General features: G+C 43.0%; 1 long non-coding RNA gene across 1 annotated transcript; it reads right to left on the reverse strand.

The window, feature by feature from the left end:
* Nucleotides 1-1,707: 1,707 nt before the first annotated feature.
* LOC307003311 lies at nucleotides 1,708-2,621 on the reverse strand. The gene is made up of 3 exons (XR_013798673.1): nucleotides 2,577-2,621; nucleotides 2,411-2,462; nucleotides 1,708-2,149 (listed from the first exon to the last, which is right to left on the reverse strand). It is a non-coding gene; the product is annotated as an uncharacterized lncRNA (long non-coding RNA).
* Nucleotides 2,622-10,953: the final 8,332 nt, after the last annotated feature.

A 10,953-nucleotide genomic window follows, 5' to 3' on the forward strand; every position in this document is an offset into this window, starting at 1 on the left:
AATACTGCAACCACCCGCCACATTCGTATAGAAGTGGGTTCCTTCTGTGAGTTATGCGGAAGTGCGGCGCAAATTATTTCGCTATACCGGCTGAAAGCAATAGTAAATTCAGAAAACGAAAGAATGCGGGATGAATTATGAACTGGATTTTTGAGGGTGACTGCAAAATCGGCGCAGTCGATTTGGCGATTTGATACAGGGAGGGAGTAAAGATAGAAGGGAAGATAAATCGATGTCCGCACCTGTGAGGATCTGTGCTCTGATGTTGCTGGCAACAGGGGGCGGTTCCATAGCTGTAGCGTTCGGCGGGATGGGCATCGGCGTTGCGGAAAACAAAGTGAAAGGTGAACGATTTTGGGAAAATATGTTAGGAGGGAAAAGCTGCCTGGAGTGAAACGTATAGGTTGTACAGTTGTGCTTTATTCAATCTAAAGCACTTACCATCTCGTGCGGATCCTGCAAGGAGACGAATGGAAGACGGCCTTCAACACGCCCACGGGACACTATGAATATCTGGTGATGCCGTTCGGGCTCACCAATGCCCCCGCAGTATTCCAAGCCCTGATTAATGATGTTCTCCGGGACATGCTTAATCTGTTTGTCTTCGTGTACCTGGACGATATCCTCATCTTCTCGAGGTCACTGAAGGAGCATGAGGGGCATGTTAGCAGGGTTCTGCAGAGTCTCCTTGACAATCATCTCATTTTATGTTTCCCAGACTGTTTATCTGGTTTATTGTCACTCCTGGCCACCTGGGGATGGACCCCAAGAAAGTCAAAGCGGTCCACAACTGGCCCACACCTGCCACAGTCAAGGAGGTTCAATGTTTCATTGGCTTTTCTAACTTCTATAGGAAGTTCATTAAGAATTTCAGCTCTGTGGTAGCCCCCTTGACGGCGCTTACCAAGGGAGGAGGGACCAAGATTCACTGGGGTCCGGAGGCAGCAGGGGCCTTCGAGGAACTCAAGCACCGCTTCACTTCATCTCCGATTCTGGTGATCCCTGACCCAGAAAGACCTTTCGTGGTGGAGGTGGACGCCTCAGAGGTGGGGGTGGGAGCCATCCTGTCACAGAGGGGTGAGGATGGAAAATTACACCCTTGTGCCTTCATGTGTCGCGGCCTGTCTGAGGCCGAGTACAACTACCACGTGGGGGATCGAGAGTTGCTTGCGGTAAAACTGGCCTTGGAGGAGTGGCGCCATCGGCTTGAGGGGGCTCAGTATCCTTTCCAGGTTCTCACAGACCACAAGAACCTGGAATATCTCCAGCAGGCAAAGCGGTTGAACAGGCTCCAGATAGCAGCTCAGGTCAGGGAGAGGTGAAGCAGCAGCAGGATGACGGAGAGAAGAGGAAGGTAGCATGGGCAGGAAGAAGTAGTGATGGTAAATTACACCAGACCATCTTATGAGAATATGTTTATGTCACGGGGTGACGAAAAGGAAGCGGAACTAAGTTCCCGCGGGAATTATGTTCCGGCCGGACCGGTGTTACGGTAACACCGGCCCACTTCCGGGTTGCGCGTTATGTCACCATTAACAACGCTAATGACGGATTGACATCTGGTGCGGAGGATTAAACGCCGGGATCTGCGCGAGGATTATGAAGGCGGAGGGACCATATAAAAAGGAAGTTCAGAGACCAGGAAGTTGGTGATTCTCACGGGGTGATTCCCACGGGTTGTTCGTTCTCCCGGTCGTCCTTCCTGGTTGTCCTCTCCTTTGACTGTGTTCCCCTGAGAGAAGTGGATCCCTTTTGACGTTTGGGCTGGCGTGCGAAGGTATCTGAGGATTATTGTGGGGTTTGGCCGTTCGGCTGTGCGGCAGATATAACAGCGATCGAGTGGAGATACTGAGGACGGAAAGAGAGTGAGTTACGAGGACCAAGTGCAGACCAAGCCGCGCCATTATCATCTGAGAGAAGATAAGTAATATGATCGTGGAATTTGATTGAATGCATGTACCTGCACTGAGATTGATATAACGTTGTGAAGTGGATTGATCACGAGGGTTGTGTCACCGGAGAGTGTATGGATTAAGGGATCCGTTGAACTCTCGTCTTCTCCTCCGAGTGTGGGCAAGGAAACGCTTGGTCCCCGGGTCAGTGAGGAGGTATTCTCGCTCTTTCGCTATTGGGTGGGACTCGATCCAGCCTGTCAGTGGAAGGAGCGATCGTTGGGTGAGTGCTGGCTCTATTTTCACTACGAGTGGATATGCAGTGTCTGAAGTGGTGTGTTTACACAAGAAATTGCTTGAAGTGAAGTTACAGGGTGTGGGGAATATATACAGAGTTAATGCCGTATGCTCACCATTTCGAAAGCCCACCACTGTCACCGTAACAAAAACAACCCAGGCATTCAGTGTGAAGATTCTCCTTACCTGCTGGACGATTGTGTGTACATGTGTTAACTTACCCTGCTGTACAGATTGAAGGATCCTCCTAGACAAGCGCTGTATGTGATGTCGCTGTGAAGAGAGGTGGACACCAGAGTTATTCCTTGTTTCGTCTGGACCGAAGCACCTTCCAGCCGTAAGCCCTCACTCGTTCTAAGAACATATACCTGTTGTTGAACTACTTACTCTGCTGTGCAGATTGAAGGATCCTCCTGGCCAAGCGCCGTATGTGATGCCGCTGTGAAGAGAGGTGGACACCATAGTTATTCCTTTCCTCGTCTGGACCGAAGCATCTTCCAGCCGTAAGCCCCCTCACTCGTTCTAAGAACATATACCTGTTGTTGAACTACTTACTCTGCTGTGCAGATTGAAGGATCCTCCTAGACAAGCGCCGTATGTGATGCCGCTGTGAAGAGAGGTGGACACCATAGTTATTCCTTTCCTCGTCTGGACCGAAGCATCTTCCAGCCGTAAGCCCCATCACTCATTCCAAGAACATATACCTGTTGTTGAACTACTTACTCTGCTGTGCAGATTGAAGGATCCTCCTGGCCAAGCGCCGTATGTGATGCCGCTATGAAGAGAGGTGGACACCATAGTTATTCCTTTCCTCGTCTGGACCGAAGCATCTTCCAGCCGTAAGCCCCCTCACTCGTTCTAAGAACATATACCTGTTGTTGAACTACTTACTCTGCTGTGCAGATTGAAGGATCCTCCTGGCCAAGCGCCGTATGTGATGTCGCTGTGAAGAGAGGTGGACACCAGAGTTATTCCTTGTCTCGTCTGGACCGAAGCATCTTCCAGCCGTAAGCCCCATCACTCATTCCAAGAACATATACCTGTTGTTGAACTACTTACTCTGCTGTGCAGATTGAAGGATCCTCCTGGCCCACGCCGTATGTGATGTCGCTGTGGAAAGAGGTGGACATATGAAATATTCCTTGCATCGTCTTGACTAAAGCAGCTACAAGTTCTACTTACCAGGATACTCCCCCGCTCAGTGGACGGGTGGCCGACTCCTCTTTTCCCCGACCGGCCACGCACAGGCACGAGCTGCCGAAGGGAACTCCACGCCTTCCCGGCGTCCGCGGTCCGATCCCGTTCTGGTTGGGAGACACAGAACCAACATTGAGACTTTTAATTAATTTTAACAAAATAAACCTTGTAAATTTTTACTCTCGCGTCTGTCTGATTTTCCTGGCACGCTCCTCGAGGTGATCCTGGGTTTCAGGGGTGGGTGCAGTCTGGCTTGACCCCCCCGACCTGTGACATTTATCTTGTTTATGTACATTTAAAAGTAATCACCTATATATAAATATCCATTAACTGGAAAATAATTAATTAGGGAACTATACTCTCCTATAGAATTAAGTCTTTACTGTCTTTTCCTTATTCATATTCTATAGTCTCTCTATTCATTAATTAAAACACAGTCATTAAACTCATAATTATATGAAAGTTAGTTTAAATAAGTTTTAGATTAAATACAGCATGTCACATCACAAAACACTGCTCTCACAGACACAGTTTGAAACATCATGTTATTTTGTCTTTTAATAGACTACATCTTCAGTCACTATACCATTGGTGATCAGCTGGGGAAAGGTGGTTTTGGTGTGGTGTATAAAGGGAGACGTCTGGAGGATGTTTATGAACATGTCTATGTAAAAATTTATGAAACATGATGTAGCTAATGAATTTTCACCCTGACTCAATCTCATCCTTCTGATATATTTTATGGTGTCTACACACACACATTAATTGTTTGTTTTGTACATCAGGTGGTCATGAAATACGTCACAAAGACGAAAGACACTGAATGTTTTTTCATTGTAAGTACGCAATAAAATATAAAACATTTCATATTAACATTTATCACAGACATTTATTTATTTATTTATTTAAAAACTGGTCCAAGACTGATCTAAATCCTTGTTTGGAAAACCACCTCCATCTTCTAGCCTGGTCATCCAAATCCCCTTCCAAAATAGATCGTCCTCACCATCTGGCTGCTGGACTGGCAGGACCACCCTGACCACTTTTTTATGGTTCTCGAATGTCCCTCTCCCTGTGAGAATTTGGTCCAGTTCATGAGGCGTCACGGTGGAAGACTTGATGAAGAGAAGGCACGGCGTATCATGAGGCTGGTGGCTCACGCTGCCAACATGTGCTGCCTTCGCAGAGTACTCCACCGTGACATAAAACTGGACAATCTACTTATTAACAGCGAGACATTTCATTTCATTTCATTATTTATTTGTAAAGCACATTTAAAAACAACCCATGGTTGACCAAAGTGCTGAACAGGACAGAGTAATCAGTACAAGGATAAATAATAAAATTGCAAGAGCAATCGATACGATTACAAGCAATATAATAAATAATACATTAAACAGAATACAATTAAAGGTTAAGAGAGTGCATTAAGGATCCACATTAAGAAAGTGTTTTTTAAGCTTTAATTTGAAAGTGGCAAATGACGAAACTGTTCTGATTGATAGTGGTAGGTTATTCCATAATTTGGGGCCTGCTACTGCAAAAGCTCGGTCACCTCGATGTTTCAGTCTCGATCTGCGCACAGAGAGCTATCCAAGGTTACTAGACCTAAAGCTGGATGGGTTGTGGTAGTGTATTAAGTCAGATAAGTACCCTGGTGCTAGGCCGTGTAATGATTTAAAAACAAAAATACAATTTTTAAACTCAATTCTCTGTTTAACTGGTATCCAGTTTAGAGAAGTTAAAATCGGAGTAATATGATCAAACTTTCGACTACCAGTCAGTAGCATTTTGTACTAGTTGAAGGCGCCCGATGGATAATTGGTTAGCTCCAGGATAAAGGGAATTACAATAGTCGAGATGTGAGGTAATAAAAGCATGAATGACTATTTAAAAATTATTTGGGTAGAGAAAAGTTTTAACTTTAGCAAGACGCCGTAAAAAAAAAAAAGCAGGATTTAACGACGGCGTTAATTTGTTGCTCAAACTTAAGGCCTGATCAGTCAAACAAGAATCCTAGATTTTTTGCAGATGAGGTAACATGAGAATTTAACTCATCAAGATCTAGAATACCGTAGTCATGACGATCACTTGGTCCAAACAATATTACTTCAGTTTTGTTCTCATTTAGAGATAAAAAAATGTGTGCCAGCCATAGCTTCACTTCCTGAAAACATGCAAGCAGGACTTCTAAAGAGCTTGAATTATTTTGTTTAAATGGGAAATACTACAATTGGGTATCGTCGCCGTATAAATTAAATGATACTCTGTGTTTAGAAAAGATAGAACCCAATGGTAACACATGTAAAGAGAATAATATCGGAGCTAAAATAGATCCCTGTGGTACACCACAGGAAAGATGTGCTGCTGAGGAAGTGCAATTTCCAATGCATACAGAGAATGTTCTATTAGTTAAAAAAAGACTGAAACCAATTTAAAACGGTGCCGTGAATGCCTAAATTTTGTCACGTTTACCATAGCCTTCTCTGTCGGCAATATAGGATTTATATGTGATAAATGCAAGGAGACAGTCAGGCTGACGGAGAAGATTTCAGAACTAGAGACACGCATCCAAACTTTAATCGAGAATAGTAAGAAGAGTGCTAGAGCTTTGGATATTATTTTGGATGCGCCTAGCCTAGTGAACTCTTTACATGATTCGGTTCCGGCTGAAGTAGAGCCCGTGCAGCAGGGCAGATGTGTGACAGTGAGGGATCGCAGTTGCGGATAAAAAAAACACTTATCCGTTCCGATAACAAATCGATTTGCCCCGCTCAGTGAAACACCCACTGAGAATTATGCTGATTGTGCCCTGGTAATTGGTGATTCGATCATACGGAACGTGAAAATAGAGACACCAGCCACCATAGTCACATGTTTGCCGGGAGCCAGAGCGCCTGATATCAAAGCAAATTTAAAAGTGCTGGCTAATGCTAAACGTAAATTCGCTAAGATTATTATTCACGTCGGCACTAATGATGTTCGACTCCGCCAGTCGGAGATCACCAAAATTAATATTAAAGAGTGTGTGAACTCGCAAGTATGATGTCAAGCACTGTAATTTGCTCTGGCCCCCTTCCTGTTCGCAGGAGTGATGAGATAGTTAGTAGATTGTGTTCACTCAATGGCTGGCTGTCTGGGTGGTGTCCGCGAAATAATATAGAATTCATAGACAATTGGAAAAGTTTTTGGGGCAAACCTGACCTGTTGAAAAGAGATGGTATTCATCACTCCTGGGATGGTGCTGCTCTTCTCTCTAGTAATTTGGCTCATAGTCTTAGAGATAAAACATGACAATCTGGGGATCAGGTCAGAAAGCAGACAGACTGGCTTAACCGACCTTCTGCTAGCGGCCTCACGTCACCAACGTCAGATAAATCCCATCACATAGACTCTTTCACCTAGATATCATCATATAGAGACTGTGTCTGTTCCCTGAATTTGGAAATCCAAAAAACGTTCAAACCCATCTAAGGTTAAAAATGTAATTGATGTTCAACAAATAAAAAACGGATATAATACAGATGAGCAAATGATAAAGCTTGGGTTGCTGAATATTCGATCTCTTACTTCAAAAGCGCTAATAGTTAATGATATGATTTCAGATTATAACCTAGATGTGCTGTGTTTGACTGAAACCTGGCTAAAACCAAACGATTACATTGCTTTAAATGAGTCAACCCCACAAGTTACGGTTATAAACATGAATCTTGTCTGAAACGCAAAGGAGGAGGTGTTACCGTAATTTATAGTAATATTTTCAGAACCACTAAGAAATCTAGTTTCAAATATCATTATTTTGAAGTGTTGGTGCTTCATGTAAAAATATATAGGGCCCTATTTCAACGATCTGAAACGCAAAGCGCAAGTAACTTTGTGGGCGGATCCCGGCGCTGTTGCGGGATAAATGACTCTTGCGCCTGGCTCAAATGTAAAAGGGGTTGGTCTGAAGTAGCTTCATTATTCATAGGTGTGGTTTGGGCGTAACGTGAAATAAACCAATCAGAGCGTCCTCTCACATTCCCTTTAAGAGCCAGCGGATTTGCCAGCGCACGCCAGAAGCGGTTCACAGCCGAGGAGGCCGACGTTCTCGTCAGGGCTGTAAAGGACAGAGAGAAGTGACAATGGGGATGATGGGAGAAACCCACCCAAATTAGCTTCGGTTAAACAGGCGTATATTTTGGGTAAATGTGTAGCCTAATCTAGATTTTTTTTTAAAAATCTAGATAGATCTTTTTCACATCTTCACGGACACAACAATGATTTCCCTCGTGTGTTAATATTTTTCCTTGTAATAATGTATGATTTGCAAAAATGAAAACTGCTGCGTCTGTTTATATTAAAGAATCAAAGTGGATGCGCGTTAACATTATGGCCAAGCACGCGCCCTTAAAATCACTAACGCGCAACGCGCCACTGTCTTTAGACTGTTTTTTCCCTGGTCAGTGTCGCAATTGCTTTCTAAAACTGGAAAATAGCACCATGGAAGTTTTGCGCCGAAACACGCCTCCTCTTTGCGCTGAACCGCCCCCCGCGAGCGCAAGTTCATTCCCTAATTTACCGATTTGCGTCTGTGGAGGGAAAAGTCCGCTGTGCGCGGGTGCAAAATAGGAATGATACATGCGTCGGTGTTCAAAGTCAATTGCGCTGGGTGCAAGATGGGCCCATAGGGTAAACGTTAAATCACGTTTGAAAATTCCGCTGGCTACTGTATACACATGTACAGGCCACCAGGGTACCATATAGACTTTATCAAAGAATTTGGGGACTTTCTATCAGAATTAGTATTGGCTGCAGATAAAGTACTAATTGTTGGTGATTTTAATATACACATGACATAGATAATGAAAAAGATGCATTGGGATTGGCATTTAAAGACATTGTAAACTTAATTGGAGTTAGACAACACGTGTCAGGACCTACTCATTGCCGTAATCATACTCTAGATCTAATATTATCACATAGAAATACTTCAGCAGAGCGATGACATCTCAGATCATTATCTAGTCTCATGTAAATTACATTTAGCCAAGGCTGCAAAGCCGACTCCGTGTTATAAATATGTTAGACTTATCACTTCTGCCACTAAAGATTGCTTTATCAATAATCTTCCTAATCAGTTTCATCTTCTCAGCATTCCGGATAGCTTAGAAAAACTTGATATTGCAACAGAAACTTTTAACTCTCTATTTTCCAGCACTTTAGACACAGTTGCTCCGCTGCGCTTAAAGAAGATTAAAGAACATAGTCCAACGCCGTGGCACAACGAGCACACTCAGGCCCTTAAGAGAGCAGCCAGAAAAATGAAGCGCAACTGGAAGAAAACAAAACTAGAGGTGTTTCGGATTTCATGGAAGGAGAGCTCGATTGCTTACAGAGAGGCTTTAAAAGCTGCTGGATCTGCCTATTTTTCAACACTATTAGAAGAAAATTAACATAATCCTAGGTATTTATTTGAAACAGTGGCTAAACTAACGAAAAATAAAGCTTCAAGCCCAGAAGTTTCCAAGCAACACAGCAGTAATGACTTTATGAACTTCTTCACTTATAAGATCGATAATATCAGGGACAAAATTATAACTATGCAACCGTCTACTACAGTATTGCATCAGGAAATGCATTGTAGTCTCCCTGAGGGAAAATTAGATTCATTTGTTGCTATAGGAGAGAAAGAATTTTGCAAACTCGTCAAATCATCTAAATCGACAACTTGTATGTTAGACCCTATACCGACTAAGCTGCTGAAAGAGATGCTTCCAGATGTCATAGATCCTCTTCTTAATATCATTAATTCATCTTTGTCTCTAGGATACGTACCAAAAACCTTTAAGCTGGCTATGATTAAACCGCTTGTTAAAAAACAGCAACTTGATCCTACAAAATTAGTCAATTACAGGCCGATCTCGAATCTGCCTTTTCTGTCAAAGATATTAGAAAAAGCAGTATCCTCACAACTGTGTTCCTTTCTTGAAATAAATTATTGTAATGCTCTACTGGGTGGTTGCCCTGCACGCTTAACAAACAAACTACAGATAGTTCAAAACGCAGCAGCTCGAGTTCTTACCAGAACCAGGAAGTATGACCATATTAGCCCCGTTCTGTCAACACTGCATTGGCTGCCTATTAAACATCGTATAAATTTTAAAATATTGCTGATTACTTACAAAGCACTAAATGGTTTAGCTCTGCAGTACTTGAGCGAGCTCTTAACGCATTATAGTCCCTCACGTCTATTGCGATACCTAGAATATCAAAATAAACTGCTGGCGGTAGATCCTTTTCCTATTTAGCACCTAAACTCTGGAACAGTTTCTACCATTGTCCGGGAAGCAGACACACTCTGTCAGTTCAAAGCTAGATTAAAGACACATCTCTTTGACCTTGCATTCACATAATGCATTATAGACTTCTATAACTCAATGTTAGGCTGCATAGATTAGGTCAGCCGGAACTGGGAACACTTCCCTTAAATCCTGATGTACTCGTTACATCATAAGAAGAATGGCATCTACGCTAATTCTAGTGTCTTTGTTTATCCCGAGGTTTTCCCGCAGCCTGCCGGATCCAGGCCGTATCCAGATCTGACGAAGGACCTTCGCCTGGACCCGATGACAACGCAGTGCTGAAGTGCCAACTAGCCTCTCCCTATGGAGGATCCCTTTACCACTCTACAGATAAAGCATGGTGGAAAATTCGCGGATCTACCCCGTAGTGATAAAATAAAAATCTGTATCAAATTTATAGACAGGACAAGTAGTTTGTTTAGGCTTGGTTTGTAAGGAATTACAAACATGCGCACATATATACAAACGCACATAACTATAGAATTAATTCTTGATGCGCACGTGAGCGCCATCTGCGTTTCTCACAGGTTCACGTTTAAAGTCTGTTTAGAGAGAACAGCGGCCCCTAATTTAATAACAAATTAGCCTTTCGACAGAAGTGAATTAATCAAAACTAACTTTAGCTGGAAAATAACTTTATTCAAGAACCGCTATAAAGCCAAAACAATCTGTTACCTTAAATCATACGTTTATCTCTGTAAAGCAGCTTTGAAACAATCTACATTGTTAAAAGCGCTATATAAATGAAGATGACTTGACTTGACTTGACTTGATTAGAGATTGGTCTGAAATTACTTAAATCAGATAGCCTGGCTAACGCCAGACCCAATTCTCGTTGAGACTTGGGTCTGGGAACCACATGTACATTTTCTCGTATTTGAGGCGTGGTTTACGAATGCCCGGTGCCGTTTATTGGGTGCTAAGAATGTCTATCAAATGCACCTGTAGCTCATAGCCAATCGTTTCCATTATACCAGATGACGAATGTAGAGCGATAGAAATTAGACAAGGAAGAAGACGATGGGTAAGATATTGTTGTGTAAACAATGACGTTCAGCGACTATTGACGTTTGTGCAAGATAAACATGAGGGTCGAAGGTATGGATATAAACAAACTGCTTAGTTGTGTTGCATAGATGTCGTCATCGTCTTGCTGCTCCCTCCCCGTTCTGTGATTGGTTCCCTAGATGAGGCGAAAATCTGGTCCATGGTATCCAGACTGC

This window comes from Phoxinus phoxinus (genome assembly GCF_949152265.1).
Source record: "Phoxinus phoxinus genome assembly, chromosome: 8".
Lineage (NCBI taxonomy): Eukaryota > Metazoa > Chordata > Actinopteri > Cypriniformes > Leuciscidae > Phoxinus > Phoxinus phoxinus.